Consider the following 15,902-nt stretch of genomic DNA (forward strand, 5'->3'; position numbering starts at 1 on the left):
CACTGTGGCAGATACTTTATTTACAGTTAGCACCAAGGCCACCAGTCCTTCCAGACCGGGCTTAGCACACTCAATTCACAGTTAAAAAGCTGAGGCACTCTCAGTTTAATAACGTGACAAACTTCCCATGGCTGGTAAGTGACAGTGATGGTCATAGGCCCTTGATTTGAGTTAGTCTAAAGCTCACCCTCTCACTCCTGCAAGCCTGAGCTGACCTTATGCTCCTAATTCCCTTTTTATTCGCATTACTATGAAATGTGTCTGAAGCAATAATAAGAGGGACTCTCATGTCCAACTCTTGTATTGTAATACATAGCCAGAGCAATAATAAAAGCAAAATATATGTGACATATTAAGAGAGGAAAAAAAGAGATATTATTTGCTGATCATCTATCCATACATATTAGGTCTCAGATAAGCTTAAAAGATCTGAAAGCTTTAAAGATTCAGATAAGCTCACAAGATCAGGATTCAGAAAAAAAAAAAAAATCACCTCACAGCCATTTCTTTGTATAAAGACATCTATTAGATCTAAAATATGAAGTTTATTAGAATAGAGGTTCCCTGAGAAGCCTGGCTGAAAGAGAGAAGGGACAGGTTACCACGTTTTGTTTCCCTCACAGGTCTCTACCTGGACCCCCTTACTTATGCCATGGATTTTCCCATCTCTCATCACTTGTAGGACAGGGACTCCCCTGCAAGGTTTGGAGTAGGGAAGCTGATCAGGGCTTTTCAGGGATGCGGCATTTCCCAAGAAGCCTCTAATCTAAGGGGCAAGGGCCTATAGGAGGACACCGTGCACCTGGACCGAGGAATGCAACGCCCCAGAATATTAGGTGTAAGAGGCTTCAGGCAGAGCTCTCAAACTGAATATCTCCTTGCTGTGTTGTCACAGTATAGTTGTCAGGGTTTGAGACCTTAGGTCTAAGGAGGGCAATCTCCGGTCACAGAAGGAATTGTCAGATATATATGTGAAGCCCCTTCAAAGGAAGTGAAAGAAATAGCCACCCAGAACCACTGGGGTTCTGTAGCATCCAGTATCAGCCCTTGGAGGTCCTGAATTCCATCATAGGATGAGGAAGATAGAGGCCTTGAGAGCTGAGAAAGACAGAGTGCTACTGCCATGGGTAGGACACATTCCAGAACCAAGTCCTCCAGCTCCTCCCACATAGTGACATCCAGGGCAGATCCTTCATCTTGTGATTGAAAAGAGAAGTAAGTATTCCAAGTAGCTGAGTGCCAAGGTGGAGCTGAAGGGAACACATTCTATGTCTTTTTTTGTTCTTGCTTGACCTCAGTAACTGGGGGATGTATCTTTTTCTGTTTAGGGCTTTCTTTCTGATACTCTTAAAATACTATTCCTTATAATTGAAGGTTTATTTGACATCCATATCTGTGTTTATGAACAAAGTATATCCCATTTATTGCTGTATTTCAGTATAGGTATAAAAGTTTTGGTATTTTATATAATGAATCAGAAATCCTTGGATCTCCTTTTGTGCTTAGAACAAGACATGTCAAGAGAGTTGGGGTTTTCTTGCCAATGTGAAAGAACACTGAGTAAAATAGTTGGTATCAGAAAATAAAAGGATCTTGACTGAGTGGCATCTGCAATACAGTGGAACAGGAATTCCCAGCCCCTTTACCTACAGCAACCCAGATTTTAAAATTGTACAAGTAACCGTCCAGAATGCAATTAAGAAATTGCAGTACCACACATAAGCATATAACCTGGATCAGCTGCACTTGAAATGGGTAAGAACAGCAATTTGACTTTATTGGCATCAGGCCCTGTCTCAGGATGGCCGAGCTTAGTAACAAGAGAGATTGTGACCTTTCTTGGTGGGGGAAAGTGAGAGTGGGGTGAATGTGTTGAGTGTCCAGGAAAATGTTAGAACTAAGAAATGAATTCAAGAAAGCTGCAGGACACAAAATAACACACAAAAAGAGTTGTGTTTGTAAACACTAACAACAAACTATCTGAAAAAGAAATTAAGAAAACAGTTCTATTTCAAAAATGTCAAAAAGAGTAAAATACTTAGGAATAAACTTAACAAAGAAAGTGAAAGAGCTGTACACTACAAGCAACAAGACATTGATGGAAGAAAGTGGAAAAGACACAAATAAAAAGATGTCCCAAGTATATGGACTAGAAGAATTCACACTGTTAAAATATTCATACCACCCAAAGTGATCTGCAGATTTAATGTAATGTGTGTCATAATTTCAGTGGAATTTTCCAGAGAAATAAAAAAGCTAAAATTCATATGGAACCACAGAAGACCTTGAATAGACCAAGTAATCTTGACAAAGAGGAGCAAATGTGGAAGCATGGTACTTCTTGACTTGAACTATAGTACAAAACAGTGTGATACCAGCATAAACATAGACACACAGACTAACGGAACAGAAGAGAGCCTAGAAATAAACATATGCATATATAGGCATGTAAACCTTGACAAAGGCACTAAGAATACACAACGTTTGAAAAAACCTACATCCTCAACCAAGAGTGTGCAGAAATGTGGATATCTGCATGAAAAGAGTAAAACTGGAGTCTTATCTTACATCATATTTTTTTAAAAATGCAAAATGGATTCAAGACTTAAAAATGAGACCAGAAACCATAAAATTCTCAGAAGAAAACATGGGGGAAAGCTCCTTGTCATTGGTCTTGGCAAAGTTCTGGGTGTTTTTTTGTTTTTTGTTGTTGTTCATTTGTTTTTAATTTGACAGCATAAACCCAAGGAAGAAAAACAAAAATAAGTTGGACTACATCAAATTAAAAGATTCTGTATAGCAATGGATACGATCAACAAAATGAAAAGGTGAAATAGCAGAAAATATTTTCAAGCCATATATCTGATAAATTAATATCTAAATCATGAAAGGAAGTCATACAACTCAATAACAGAATAATTAATTAAAAATAACTTAAAAAATGAGCAAAGAACTTAAATATTTTCCAAAAAAGACATACAAATGGCCAACAGCTATGTGAAAAAGGGCTCAGCAACACTATTCATCAGGGAGATGATAATCCAGACCACAATAACAGATCGCCTCATACCTGTTGGGAGAGCTATTATCAAAAAGCCAAGTGATAAGAAGCATTGGCAAGGGTGTTGAGAAAAGGGAACCTTTGCACACAGTTGCTGGGAATATAAATTGGCACAGCCACTATGGAAAACAGTGTGGAGGTTCCTCAGAATATCACAACTGTAACTATCGTACGACTCAGCATTTCCACGTCTGAGTATGCAGTTGACCCTTGAACAACACAAGATTGAACTGTGCAGGTCCACTTATAGATGAATTTTTTTCAATAAATACATGGGAAAACTATTCCGAGATTTGAGATGACTTGAAAAAACTCACGGGGACTCGCATAGCCTAGAAATATAAAAAATTGAGAAAAAAGTGTCATGAATGCATAAAATTTATATAGATACTAGTCTATTTTATCACTTACTACCATAAAATATACACAAATATAAAAGGATTAAATTTATCAAAAGTTATGCACACATACACTTATGGAACATGAATAGCACTGTTCATCCCTGATGAGCAATTTCTATAGTAAGCTGTGATCTCAAAGTGATCACTGATGGTGCATGGGTATTTCTCATTGTGTTTAGTACAATACCATAACCTTGAATAACACCATAGGACTCAAATGAAGTGCCCCTAGTGGTGCTGGAAGTGCTCACAAGAAACAGAGAGAAGTCATGACTTTATACAAAAAGTTGAATTGCTTGTTATGTACCACAGTTTGGGTCTGCAGTCGTGGTTGCCACCATTTCAAGATGAATGAATCCAGCATAAGGACCACTGTAAGAAAAAGAAAAGGAAATTTATGAAGCCATCACTGCAGCTACACCAGCAGGTGTGAAAACCGTGTGCTTTTTGTGACATACCTTTTTATCTTGTATTGAAAATATAGCTTGTATGTGGGTGCAGGATTGCTACAAGCAAGGCATATCTATAGACTCTAATATGATTGAAGAAAAATCAAAGTCATTATGACAACCTAAAGCAAAAGGGTGGTAAAGGATCTAAAGCTAGAGAATTTTATCCCAGTAAAGGATGGACTGATAATTTTAGAAAGAGGTTTGACTTAAAATATCAAAATAATAGTAGAAGCAGCTTTTGAGAAATCAAGAGGCAACAGATGCATTCCCAGATGCCATTAAGAAAATCACGGGGTATTAATCTTGTATCCTGGAAATTTACCAATTTATTGATGAGCTCTAGTAGTTTTCTGGTAGCATCTTTAGGCTTTTCTATGTCTAGTATCATGCCATCTGCAAACAGTGCCAGTTTCACTTCTTTTCCAACTTGGATCCTTTCATTTTTTATCGTCTCTGCTTGCTACAACTAGTACTTCTGAAATCATGTTGAGTAAAAGTGGAGACCGTGGACATCCTTGAGATTTTCATATTAAGTGAAGTCAGAAAAAGAGAGAGATCACATCACTCATGTGGAAATATAATTTTTTTAATTGAAGGATAATTTCTTTACAGAAATTTGTTGTTTTCTGTCAAAGCTCAACATGAATCAGCCATGCTGCTGCTGCTGCTAAGTCGCTTCAGTCGTGTCCGACTCTGTGCGACCCCATAGACGGCAGCCCACCAGGCTCCCCCGTCCCTGGGATTCTCCAGGCAAGAACACTGGAGTGGGCTGCCATTTCCTTCTCCAATGCATGAAAGTGAAAAGTGAAAGTGAAGTCACTCAGTCGTGTTCGACTCTTAGCGACCCCATGGACTGCAGCCTACCAGGCTCCTCTGTCCATGGGATTTTCAAGGCAAGAGTACTAGAGTGGGTTGCCACTGCCTAGGTATACATATATCCCCTCCCTTTTGAAATTCCCTCCCATTTCTTCTCCATTCCACCCCTCTAGATTGATACAAAGCCCCATTTTAGCTTCCTGAGACAAACAGCAAATTCCCATTGGCTATATATTTTACACACAATAATGTAAGTTTCCGTGTTACACACTCCATACATCTCACCCTCTCCTCCCCTCTCCCCATGCCCATAAGTCTATTCTCTATGACTGTTTCTGCATTAGGTTCAGTTCAGTTCAGTTCAGTCGCTCAGTCGTGTCCAACTCTTTGTGACCCCATGAACCACAGCACACCAGGCCTCCCTGTCCATCACCAACTCCCAGAGCCTACCCAAACTCATGTCCATCGAGTCGGTGATGCCATTTAGCCATCTCATCCTTTGTCGTCCACTTCTCCTCCTGCCCTCAATCTTTCCCATCATCAGGGTCTTTTCAAATGAGTCCACTCTTTGCATCAGGTGGCCAAAGTATTGGAGTTTCAGCTTCAACATTAGTCCTACCAATGAACACCCACGACTGATCTCCTTTAGGATGGACTGGTTGGATCTCCTTGCAGTCCAAGGGACTCTCAATAGTCTTCTCCAACACCACAGTTCAAAAGCATCAATTCTTCAGTGCTCAGCTTTCTTTATAGTCCAACTCTCACATCCATACATGACCACTGGAAAAACCATAGCCTTGACTACACAGACCTTTGTTGGCAAAGTAATGTCTCTGCTTTTGAATATGCTATCTAGGTTGGTCATAACTTTCCTTCCAAGGAGTAAGCATCTTTTAATTTCATGGCTGCAATAACCATCTGCAGTGATTTTGGAGCCCCCAAAAATAAAGTCAGCCACTGTTTCCCCATCTATTTCCCATGAAGTGATGGGGTCGGATGCCATGATCTTAGTTTTCTGAATGTTGAGCTTTAAGCCAACTTTTTCACTTTCCTCTTTGACTTTCATCAAGAGGCTCTTCAGTTCTTCACTTTCTGCCATAAGGGTGGTGTCATCTGCATATCGGAGGTTATTGATATTTCTCCCGGCAATCTTGATTCCAGCTTGTGCTTCTTCCAGTCCAGCGTTTCTCATGATGTACTCTGCATATAAGTTAAATAAGCAGGGTGACAATATACAGTTTTTAGGTACCACTTCTCCTATTTGGAACCAGTCTTTTGTTCCATGTCATGTTCTAACTGTTGTTTCCTTACCTGCATAGAGGTTTCTCAAGAGGCAGGTCAGGTGGTCTGGTATTCCCAGCTCTTTCAGAATTTTCCACAGTTTATCGTGATCCACACAGTCAAAGGCTTTGGCATAGTCAATAAAGCAGAAATAGATGTTTTTGTGGAACTCTCTTGCTTTTTCCATGATCCAGTGATGTTGGCAATTTGATCTCTTGTTCCTCTGCCTTTTGTAAAAACACCTTGAACATCTGGAAGTTCACAGTTCAGGTATTGCTGAAGCCTGGCTTGGAGAATTTTGAGCATGACTTTACTAGCATATGAGATGAGTGCAATTGTGTGGTAATTTGAGTATTCTTTGGCATTGCCTTTCTTTGGGATTGGAGTGAAAACTGACCTTTCCCAGTCCTGTGGCTACTGCTGAGTTTTCCAAATTTGCTGGCATATTTAGTGCAGCATTTTCACAGCATCGTCTTTCAGGATTTGAAATAGCTCAACTGGAATTCCATCACCTCCACTAGCTTTGTTCGTCTCCATTGCTGCCCTGTAAATAAATTCTTCAGTACCATTTTTCTAGGTTCTGTATACATGCCTTGGAATACAATTATTTATTTTTCTCTTTTTGACTTGCTTCACTCTGTGTAATCGGCTCTAGGTTCATCCACCTCATTAGAACTGACTCAAACATGTTCCTTTTTATGGCTGAGTAATATTCCATTGTGTATATGTACCACAACTTCTTTACCCATTCATCTGTTGACGGACATCTTGGTTGCTTCCATGTTCTAGATATTGTAGATAGTGCTGCAGTGAACAATGGATATATGTGTCTTTTTCAATTTTGGTTTCCTCAGGGCATATGCCAGGGAGTGGGATTGCTGGGTCACATGGTGGTTTTATTCCTAGTTTTTTAAGCAATCTTTGCATCATCTTTCATAGTGGCTATATCAATTTACATTCCCACAAACAGTGCAAGAGCAATCGCTTGTCTCCACACCTTCTCCAGCCTTTATTGTTTGTAGACTTTTGGATGATGGCCATTCTGACTGGAGTGAGATGCTATCTCATTGTAGTTTTGATTTGCATTTCTCTAATAATGAGTGATTTTGCGCATCTGTTCATGTGTTTGTTAACCACCTATATGTCTTCTTTGGAGAAATGTCTGTTTAGGTGTTTTTCCACTTTTTGATTGGTTGTTTGTTTTCCTGGTATTGAGTTGTATGAGCTGCTTGTATATTTTGAAAATTAATCCTCTGTCAGTTGTTTCATCTGATATTATTTTCTCCCATTCTGAGGGTTGTCTTTTTACCTTGCTTATAGTTTCCTTTGCTGTGCAAAGGCTTTTAAGTTTAACCAGGTCCCACTTGTTTACTTTTATTTTTATTTCCTTTACTCCAGGAGGTGGGACATAGAGGCTCTTGCTTTGATTTATGTCATCAAGTATTCTGCCTATGTTTTCCTCTAAGAGTTTTATAGTTTCTGGTCTTACATTGAGGTTTTTAATCCATTTTGAGCTTATCTTTGTGTATGGTATTAGAAAGTGTTCTAATTTATTCTTTTACACGTAGCTGTCCAGTTTTCACAGCACCATTTATCGAAAAGGCTGTCCTTGCCCCATTGTATATTCTTTCATCCTTTGTGAAAAATAAGTAGGTTCATGGGTTTATTGCTGGGCTTTCTATCTTGTTCCATTGGTCTATATTTCTGTTTTTGTGCCAGTACCATACTGTCTTGATGATTGTAGCTTTGTAGTATAATCTGAAGTCAGGAAAGTTGATCCCTCTAGCTCCATTCTTCTTTCTCAAGACCGCTTTGGCTATTTGGGGTCTTTTGTGTGTTCCATATGAATTGTGAAATGTTTTGTTCTAGTTCTGTGAAAAATGCCATTGGTGATTTGATAGGGATCACATTGAATCTGTAGATTGCGTTTGGTAGGATAGTCATTTTCACAATATTGATTCTTCCTACCCAGGAACATGGAATATCTCTCCATCTGTATATGTCATCTTTGATTTCTTTCATCAGTGTCTTATAATTTTCTGTGTACAGTCATTTGTCTCCTTAGGTAAGTTTATTCCTAGATATTTAATTCATTTTGTTGCAGTGGTAAGTGGGATTGATTCCTTGATTTCCCTCTCTGATTTTTCATTGTTAGTATATAGAAATGCAAGTGATTCCTGTGTATTGATTTTGTATCCTGCAACTTTGCTAAATTCACTGATTAGTACTAGTAATTGCTGATACTATCTTTAGGGTTTTTTATGTACATTATCGTGTCATCTGCAAACAGTGAGAGGTTTACTTCTTTTCCGATCTGGATTCCTTTTATTTCTTTTTCTTCTCTGATTGCTGTAGCTAGGACTTCCAGAACTATGTTGAATAATAGTGGTGAAAGGGGACACCCTTGCCGTGTTCCTGATCTTAGGGGGAATGCTTTCAATTTTTCACCATTGACAATAATGTGTGCTGTAGGCTTATCATATATGGCCTTTACTATGTTCAGGTAGGTTCCTTCTATGCCCATTTTTTGAAGAGTTTTAATCATAAATGGGTGCTGAATTTTGTCAAAGGCTTTTCCTGCATCTAATATCATTTTTCTATGTTTCAGTTTGTTAATATGATGTATCACATTGATTGATTTGCATACAATAAAGAATTCTTGCATCCCTGAAATAAACCCAACTTGATCATGGTGTATGAGCCTTTTGATGTGTTGCTGAATTCTGTTTGCTAAAATTGTGTTGAGGATTTTTGTATCTATGTTCATCAGTGATATTGACCTGTACTTTTCTTTTTTTGTGTGTTGTCTTTGTCTGGTTTTGGTATCAGGGTGATAGTGGCCTTGTAGGATGAGTTTGGAAGTGTTCTTTCCTCTGCAATTTTTTGAAAGAGTTTTAGAAGTATAGGCATTAGCTCTTCTCTAAATGTTTGGTGGAATTCTCCTGTAAAGCCACCTGGTCCTGGGCTTTTGTTTTTTGGAAGATTTTTAATCACAGCTTCAACTGCAGTGCTTGTAATTGGGTCATTCATAATTTCTCTTTCTTCCTGTTTTATTCTTGGAAGATTGAATTTTCTAAGAATGTGTCCATTTCTTCCAGGTTATCCATTTTATTGCCATACAGTTGCTCATAATAGCCTCTTATAATCCTTTGTATTTCTACATTATCTATTGTAACCTCTCATTTTCCTTTCTAATTTTATTGATTTGATTCTTCTCTCTTTTGTTCTTGATGAGTCTGGCTAAAGGTTTGTCAGCTTTATCTTCTAAAAGAACCAACTTTTAGTTCTATTAATCTTTCCTATTATTTCTTTCAATTCTTTTTCAATTATTTCTGCTCTGATCTTTATGATTTCTTTCCTTCTTCTAATTTTGGGATATTTTTTGTTCTTCTTTTTGCAGTTGTTTTAAGTGTAGTTAAGTTGTCTATTTGATGTTTTTCTTGTCTTTTGAGGTAGGATTGTATTGCTATAAACTTCCCTCTTAGAACTGCTTTTGCTGCATCCCATAGGTTTTCAGTTGTCGTGTTTTCATTGTTATTTGTTTCTAGAAATTTTTTGGTTTCTCTTTTGCTTTCTTCAGTAACCTGTTGGATATTTAGAAACATATTATTTATTCTCCATGTGTTTCTGTTTTTTAAAGTTTTTGCTTGTAATTGGTATCTAGTCTCATAGCTGGAGAAGGCAATGGCACCCCACTCCAGTACTCTTGCCTGGAAAACCCCATGGACGGAGGAGCCTGGTAGGCTACAGTCCATGGGGTCGCTAAGTCAGACGCGACTGAGCAACTTCACTTTCACTTTTCACTTTCATGCATTGGAAAAGGCAATGGCAACTCCAGTGTTCTTGCCTGGAGAATCCCAGGGACGGGGGAGCCTGATGGGCTGCAGTCCATGGGGTCGCACAGAGTCGGACACGACTGAAGTGACTTAGCAGCAGCAGCAGCAGCAGTCTGATAGCATTGTTGTCAGAGAAGATGCCTGATATAATTTCAGTTTTCTTAAATTTACTGAGGGTTGATCTGTGACCCAGGATGTGGTCTATCCTGGAGAATGTTCCATGTGCACTTGAGAAGAAGGTGTATTTTTCTGCATTTGGATGGAATGTGCTGAAGACATCAATGAGATCCATCTCATTTAATGTATCATTTAAGACTTGTGTTTCCTTATTAATTTTCTGTTTTGATGATCTGTCCATTGGTGTGAGTGGGGTGTTAAAGTCTCCTACTATTATTGTGTTACTGTCAATTTCTTAATGGCACCCCACTCCAGTACTCTTGCCTGGAGAATCCCATGGGCGGAGTAGCCTGGTAGGCTGCAGTCCATGGGGTCGCTAAGAGTCAGACACGACTAAGCGACTTCACTTTCACTTTTCACTTCCATGCATTGGAGAAGGAAATGGCAACCCACTCCAGTGTTCTTGCCTGGAGAATCCCAGGGGCGGGGGAGCCTGGTGGGCTGCCGTCTATGGGGTCGCACAGAGTCAGACACGACTGAAGTCACTTAGCAGCAGCAGCAGCAGCAGTGTTTGTCTTATGTATTGAGGTGCTTCTATGTTGGGTGCATAGATATTTACAATTGTTATGTCTTCCTCTTGGATTGATCCCTTGATCATTATGTAGTGTCCTTTCTTATGTCTTGTAATCTTCTTTATTTTAAGGTCTATTTTGTCTGATATGAGGATTGATACTCCAGCTTTCTTTTGCTTCCCGTTTGCATGGAATATATTTTTCCATCCTCTCACTTTCAGTCTATATGTGTCTTTAGGTCTGAAGTGGGTTTCTTGTAGACAGCATATATATGGCTCTTGTTTTTGTATCCATTCAGCCAATCTGTGTCTTTTGGTTGGAGCCTTTAATCCATTTATATTTAAAGTAATTATTGATATATATGCTCCTATTGCCATTTTCTTAATTGTTTGGGTGTGATTTTGTAGATCTATTTCTTCTGTTATATTTCTTGACTATATAAGTCCTTTTAACATTTGATGTAAATCTGGTTTGGTGGTACTGAATTCTCTTAACTTTTGCTTGTCTGAAAAGCTTTTTATTTCTGCATCAATTTTGAATGAGATCCTTTCTGGGTACAGTAATCTTGGTTGTAGATTTTTCCCTTTCAGAACTTTAAATATATCCTGCCCTTCCCTCCTGGCCTGCAGAGTTTCTGCTGAAATATCAGCTGTTAAATGTATGGGGTTTCCCTTGTATGTCACATGTTGCTTTTCCCTTACTGCTTTTAATATTCTTTTTGTGTGTGTGTTTAATCTTTGTTAGTTTGATTAGTATGTATCTTAGCATGTTTCTCCTTGGATTTATCCTGTATGGGACTCCTTATACCTCTTGGATTTGATTGGCTATTTCCTTTTCCATGTTAGGGAAATTTTCAACTACAATCTCTTGGAAAATTTTCTCATCCCTTTTCTTTTTCTCTTCTTCTTCTGGGACCCCTATAATTCGACTGTTGGTACGTTTGATATTGTCCCAGAGGTCTCTGAGACTATCCTCAGTTCTTTTCATTCCTTTTACCTTATTCTGCTCTTCAGAAGTTATTTCCACCATTTTATCATCCAGCTCTCTGATTCGTTCTTCTGCTTCAGATATTCTGCTCTTGATTCCTTCTAGCATATTTTTAATTTCAGTAATTGTGTTGTTTGTTTCGGCATGCTTATTCTTTAATTCTTATAGAGCTTTGTTAGTTGATATTTGAATTTTCTCCATTTTGTTTTCAAGGTTTTTGATCATCTTTACTCTCATTATTCTGAATTCTTTTTCAGGTAGTTTGACTATTTCCTCTTCATTTATTTGGACTTGTGTGTTTATACTTTGTTCTTTCACTTGTGTAGTATTTTTTTGCCTTTCCTTTCTTTTTTGTTTGTTTGTTTGAGGTCTCCTTTTCCCAGGCTTCACGGTTGAATTCTTTCTTCCTTTTGGCTCATGCCCTCCTAAGGTTGGCCCAGTGGTTTGTGTAACCTTGTATATGGTGAGATTTGTGCTGAGATGTTTTGTTTGTTTGTTTGTTTTTCCTCTAATGGGCAAGGCTGAGTGAGGTTGGTAATCCTGTCTGCTGATGATTGGGTTTGTATTTTTGTTTTGTTTGTTGTTTAGATGAGGTGTCCTGCAGAGGGTGCTACAGGTGGTTGGGTGATGCTGGGTCTTGTGTTCAGGTGGTTTCTTTTGTGTGAGTTCTCACTATTTGATACTCCCTAGGGCAGCAGCAGCAGGGTTAGTTCTCCAGTTATCTAGGGTCTTGCAGTCAGTACTCCCAGTCCAAAGGTTCAGGGTTTGACCTCTGTCAGGAATGAAGATTCCACAAGTGATTTGTTATGGCATTAAATGAGATTAAAACAAATACTCAAAAACAAGAAACCAAAGATGAACCCCAGGCAAATGGCAGTTACAAAATCAGGCAAATAATAATTAAAATAAGGGAATATACACATATACATATAAACCCATAAGCAAAATCAAAACAGTCCAATGAAAATAAAGTACAATAGATTGACCCAACAAACAAAAGAAACCAAAAATCATATCTACAATTTAAGAACAAAGCTTACTAAAGCACAAACTGGAAAACAAAACTAAAGCAAGATGGCAAGTGGAGAATAAAGCAATGAAAACAAAAGTAACAAATGTGTTGAGAGGAAAGGAAAGAAAGAATAGATATGTAAAGTTAAATAGAGGTAGATAAAGAGGATTTATATACATTAAAGATTAACTGCAAGGGGGAAAGAACAGTAGGAAAAGCAAACAAAGGAATATATGTAGAATAAATAATAATAGCTTTAAAAATTAAAATAGAAAAAAAGAAAGAAAAAAAAGAAAAAGGAAAACTCCACAGAACGGCAAAAACCCAACGTAGAGGCAGAGGTTTATAACAACAGAAAAAAGTGTAATTAAAAAAAAATCAAACAAACCCAAAACCTTAATTAGATTTAATAGCGCCAATAAAATTGAAAACTACAACAGAGGTAGGGGGAAGAAAAAGAAAAACATCCAAAAGAATCTACAGAACAAGTCAAAACATAAGAATAATGAATGTTTTCTTGAGTCACTGCTGTCAGAGTTCTTTCCCTCGCTGGGAGTCACAGTCCACCTCACCTCCCTACGATGCCCTCCAACACTGTGCTGGTCTCTGGACCTGCTGTGGGGGCAGCTCAGATTCTAATCTGGTCCTACTACTCTGTGTTCTTGCCTCCAATGTCCACAGCTATCAGAACTAGTGCATTTTCTTTTGCGGGAGCTCTCAATGACCTTTTATATATTCCATAGACACAGAGTCTGCCTAGTTGATTGTGTGGATTTCATCTGCAGCTTGTACAGCTGGTAGGAAGGTTTTGGGTCTTCTTCCTTAGCCACACTGCCCCTGCGTTTCAATTGTGGTTTTATTTCCACCTCTGCATGTGAGTCATCCACTGGGGTTACTCCTGAGTCTGCCCTGGAGGACTGAGGTCTGCCCCAATGAGGGCCAGATGTGGAGGTGCTGCAGCTGCTTGGGTCACAGGGGTTCTGGCATCACCAGGTACTCAGGAGAGTTGGTAGCTAGGGCAGCAGGAAATATAGTGCTCTAGAGGGGTATGGCAACCAGTATTGGCCAATACACTCCAGTATTCTTTCTTGGCTAACCCCCCTGACAGAGAAGCCTGGCAGGCTACAGTCCACAGGGTTGCAAGAGTTGGACATGAATGGAGCAACCCTACATGCATGGACACAAGACTGTTTTGCCCGTGGCAGCTTAGCCCCAGTGAGGGTTGATTGTGAAGGTGGCACACCTACTTGGGTTGTGGGGACCCTGGCATCACCAAGTGTGCAGGACATGGACTGCCTCCACTGCAGGAGTTGTGGCCCTATCAGAGTCTTTTTTCAAGTTTCTTGTAGCTGGTGATCAGAAGGCCTCTTTGGCTAGTCTTTCTCTGTAGCTCTTCCCATTCAGGCACTTAGAGGGCTCCCTTACCTGTGGTCCTTCTCTGTTGTGTACATTAGGCACATAGAGGGTCCCCCCCGGGCTGGGGCTCTACTCTGTAGATTGGCATGTCAGGCACTTAAAGGGACACCCTGGATGTGATCCTATTCTGTAGTTCAGTGCATCAGGCGTTTGATGGGCCAGCCTTTCTATTCTTCAGCTGTCGATGCTGGCATGTTGGCGGAGAGAGGCTATGGTGATGGCTCCACTCTCTATATGTGACTCAGTAGTATTGCCTTGCTTCCATGGCTGCCTATCGTTCCTCCACAGGCATTTCCCACCACAATCTCCTCTCATATCCCCCCAATTGTTCTCTCCACGGTCAACAGCAGCCCTCGCTAGAGGATTGCTCCACAATCCCTAAACTCCAGTTCCAAGCTGCTGTGCCTTCTAGGGGACCCGCATCCCTGTCTAGGGTATGTATGGGTGCGGCAAGGACTGTCTGATTCTCATTCCATTTAGGCTGCCACAGACCAGCTGTTTCACTCTCAGCCTTAAATGTTTTTCCTCTGACTCAGACAGTTGCCCTGATGTGGGGATCAAACCCCTGCTTCAGTGCCCCCACCCGCTGAGGGCAGGTCCAGTCCTACTTTTTTCCCCTAGTTCCTTCCTCCTACCAAGTTTTGCCTGGTTCTGTATATTCTTTTCTGCTGGTCAGGTACTCCTGTCCACTCTCAGCTGGTGTTCTGCATGCACTTCTGTGTCTGAAGGTGTAGTCCTGATGTATCCTTGGAGAGAGATGTACTCCACATCCACCTATTCCTCTGCCATCTTGTTCTCATCTGAAAATGTAGTTCTTTAAAAAAAATTATACGAATGAACTTCTTTAGAAAATATAAACAGACTGAACAGATATCAAAGGCGAAGTCATGGTTACCAAAGAGGAAATAGGAGAAAACGTGTCAGGGAGGGATAAATCAGGAGCTTGGGATGAACATATACATACTACTGTATGTAAGGTAGATAACCAACAAGGACCTACTGTATAGAGCAGGAAACTCAATATTCTGTGATAACTTATATGAGGTAAGATTCTCTAAAAGGATGCATATATGTATATGAATAACTGAATCACTTTGCAGTATACCTGAAACTAACACAATATTGTAAATTAAATATACTCCAATAAGATTTAAAAAAGAAAATCACTGAGGAGAAAGATCTGTCTGGACAGGTTTTAAGGCAGATGAAAGTACCCTATTCTGGACAAAATGCCACAAAGTACATTCATTGGTAAGGAAGGGAAATGAGCTCCAGGACTGAGACAGAGATAGGCTAATTCTCTGACTTTGTGCAAATGTCATCAGGTTTAGAGAACCCTGATAGAACATCATGAACTCTAGAAGGATTACACAACTGAAGATGCGATTGTTGTTACCAAAAAAAAAAAAAACATGAAAGCCCAAAACAATAAATTCCTGCTAATGAAAACAGTCCAGGTGTTGTGTATGCCTTCACAGGATTTGTGACAGAGTCAAGGAAATCATGAAAGAGACTGTGGATATGACATGAAAGGGTGGGAGGGGGTGCAGAGTCCCAAAATACAGATCTTGGAAAAACCCAAGAGCTAACAGACCCTACAGCAGAGGAATTAACAAAATACCACTTGATGGAGATGAATGGTTCCCAACCAGAGCTGGATGATGAGGAACAAGATGTAGAAGAAGCAGTGCCAGAAAACAAATTGACATTAGACAATCTGGCAGAAGTGTTCTGAGGACTCAAGACTGCTTTTGACTCTTGCATGGCATGGACCCTTCTATGATAAAGGCACTGAAAAGAAAGCAAGTGGTGGAAGGAGGACTGATAACACACAGAAACGTTTTTAGAGAAATGAAAAAGCAAAATCTTTAGACAGAAATTACAATGTATTTCCATAATGGTACACTGAGTGTGCCTGCCTCCCCTTCCACCTCCTCTGCTCTTCCATCCC

This window comes from Bos taurus, unplaced genomic scaffold, assembly GCF_002263795.3.
Source record: "Bos taurus isolate L1 Dominette 01449 registration number 42190680 breed Hereford unplaced genomic scaffold, ARS-UCD2.0 Leftover_ScbfJmS_1072, whole genome shotgun sequence".
In the NCBI taxonomy this organism is placed as follows: domain Eukaryota; kingdom Metazoa; phylum Chordata; class Mammalia; order Artiodactyla; family Bovidae; genus Bos; species Bos taurus.